This window comes from Triticum dicoccoides, chromosome 3B (assembly GCF_002162155.2).
Source record: "Triticum dicoccoides isolate Atlit2015 ecotype Zavitan chromosome 3B, WEW_v2.0, whole genome shotgun sequence".
NCBI lineage: Eukaryota > Viridiplantae > Streptophyta > Magnoliopsida > Poales > Poaceae > Triticum > Triticum dicoccoides.
The window spans coordinates 413,436,786-413,440,105 of NC_041385.1; positions in this window are offsets into that span (position 1 = coordinate 413,436,786).

A 3,320-nucleotide genomic window follows, 5' to 3' on the forward strand; every position below is an offset into this window, starting at 1 on the left:
ACTTACATCCCTAGTTTGCCATTTGAATGGTAAACGACTGGCGGATGTCGTTTATTTGCCACTTACATCCCTAGTGGCAAATAAACGACATCCGCCAGTCCCATCTAGTTAGTTTTTGCTACCTCCCTAGTTCATTTTCCTCAAAAAACAAAAACTCTTCTAAACTATCATACCACTAGTGGACTTCAATCGGGATTAAACGGGACCCAGTTGACATCCCTAGTTGAAAGGGAGTGTACAACCGCTATATTTAAGTTGCCAAGGCATCTAAGCAGTTGAAATAATCTGAGAAAGCACTTAACAGTGTGGCCTCATATAAACTACGAAGACAGTCTTGTGATGAAGTTGAGAGGAAAAGTTAAGGACTCAAATGAAATAGGCATGCATTTCTTTACGATAGTACAGTAGGCACTGCTAGCATATTGGCCAACTCAGGTATAGCGTAACAACAAACAAGCATTCAAATCAAGCAATACAGCAAAGCAGACAACTGAACTATTTGTAATTCGGTAGGATTACATGTTGAGGGCACAAGCCAAGAAAGCAGCCCACTCGCATTACATTTCACATGTTCTAAAACACATTGGCTTACCATATGTTGCTGTGAAGCCTAGCTGCTGTTGCAATGTTCTTTGAAAATATCGTCAGCATCCCGTGGTTGCAAATCTAGTTGTTGTAGTTTATTCTGCACCATCTATTTAGGTAAAATTAATTTCAATCGCATGCACTGGTCCGAATTGATCATCAATGGTTCATCTAAACTAATGAAAGAAGGGTGTGTGCATACACGACAATATATCTGCTTCCCTCTATTTTTATGCTTGTTCGAGGTGCCAGCCCCAAAAGAACAAATATTTTGCTTGATGGGGTTGGCAGCTCCATAATTAATAGAAGCATCAAATTAGTCATCCAACTTGGGAAGATCAAGAACACACAAACAAGTAATGAACAGAGGCTCGGAGCAGTGATGTAATAGCTAGCATCAGAAAATGTAGGGTAAAACGAACAAAGAGCAGCGGAACCACATGCTAGTTTGCTGATGTGTAATTAAGCATAGAGAACATTAACCAGTCTGATGGAACCAACAGGTGGCATCAGAACAAAACTAAAGCATATTATCTATATGTGCACTGGTATGTAATTTAGCACATGTAACATGTTCACTGCCAGAATTATGGCCCTACAGGTGCAAGCAGAATAACGCGTCTCATGAAAAACTGAATGATGCCCTGAAGAAATTCAAAGGTGCGATGCTTATGCTAGGAAAGTGAACGTAGGCGCCGGCCGTTGGATGATAGTACCTGATTCTCGGTGGTGTATGGGTATCATTGTCATACTTGATAGCTAAGGATCGTCGATGGTGCTCGTGTTGCGGTTGAGTTTGGGCCGGCTGTCCCCGTCGCTGAAGCGGCTCCGGTGCTACGGTTGCGGCGCCTGTCGACATACAAGAAAGCTCATCTGTGGTAAGTGAACAGTTGCACGATAAAGAGAAAAACCAAAGGAGTACAAATCAAAATAACCTGATGAGGCTGCGGCGTCGGTAAAGCAGGGCCGGTGGAGTTGAATATGGCATCCGTGGATCGGGTCCGGTGCAGTGGACGAAGGCTTCGGCGAGCGCGTTGTATAGTGCTTTCGGTGAGGCGGATCTGTTGCCGAGGACGGGGGCTTGTATGAAGGGCCAGCGAAGGGGCCGACGAGGGAGTCAGTGAAGGGCCTACGCTGTGGTGGAGGAGGGCGCCTGTTAAGCAGATCCGGTGCGGTGGACCATGATGGCGGTCAAGGAGATCTGGAGCGGTGGACAAGCCAGTCACTGAAGCGGCTCCGGTGAAGTGGTGAGTTGGCAGTTGTGGGTTCCAAGGTGCGGAAGGTAGATCCGGCAGGATGTGAGGTCCACCGCTGCGGCGGAGGACTAGATTCGGCGGCTTGCCATGGTTGGGGGGTCGGGGAGGGGAAGGGGAGGGGCTCTGGGGAAGAATGTTGGGGGCAAAGAGGGGAAAACAATGGAGTTACCAAAGCAGCCCTTTTCCGTTCATGTGGTAGGGGTAAAACAGGAATATCGCAGGGCTAAACTTTCAGACGCGTGATATTTCGATGTGAGAGGGAAGTTTGAAAGCTTTTGGCGCCTAAAATTATAAGTATTTTGCTCTCGTACGGCCGACTATGATATCATGGCCGACAATTTGTTTGTTTTGCATGCAAAAAAAATGTGCAAGTTTTGAAAATCAATGTCTCCAACTCGAAACTTAGATTGTCCATTCAATTCAAATATGGATCATTGAGCTACTACAAGCAAATACCATCATACTGTCCAATTCAAATGAAATTCCAAATGTGTTTATCCTAAATATGATGACAAAAGCAAAAATGTGTATGTGTATGAATAAAGTGAATCATTATAAAGTTTGAACATGCCCGTGTGTGTATATCTCTAGGTTTGATATATGAATTTGAAATCACGAAATTCCGGCTTAAAAAATGTACCTCCGTTTAAATGAATTACAAAAGCTAATGATGGAGTCGAATTCCAAAATTCCAATCTTAGGTTTGTAATTCTGGTACATCAAGGTATATCACGCATGTTCAAAAGTATCGTTATCTCATAGTACAAACTGTGAAACAAATTGATCAACCATGAGTGCACAATATCTCAGTTACTCTAAAGTCCCTCAAATATAGACACCTCACTCTTTATCTGAAGTCACCCCCCCACCACACACACACACACACACATAGAGAAGTCATTCTCTCCCCCAGACACCAACACACGAGCACATTAACACCCCTCTCTCTTGTAAAGTCCGGACCCCAACATAGGTCTCTATCACTTTGTCTCCCGGTCATGCACACATCTCTTCCCTCACTCTCTAGGTCTCCCGCTATCTCTCTTACCCAAGCACACACACTATGTAGAGTGTATATTTCCCATACACACAAAACGTCGCCCCCAAACGTCTATCTCCCTAGTTATGTGGTTCTCGCGCACTCACCTCACAAACCACCCCCACTGCAAACAAGCACACTTTGTCTCCTTGTGCACCACTCTCCTCTTTCTATCTCTCCCACATGCGGACCCGCCCCAGCTCCTTCCCTGTATACATATATGTCGTGACTCTTTGCATAGCTCCCTAATGTATAATCATTCTCGATTTCGCACATTGTTCTCTACACCATCTATTCTAGATCTCTCATGAAGTCCCTATCACACACATGATGACTCGCTTCCCCTGCGTCTCTGTTCATAGGCCAATTTCGGACAACATCAACATTGTCTCCATATCTATACGCCATTTATGGACACAAACAACCCCTCTTGCCCCCTC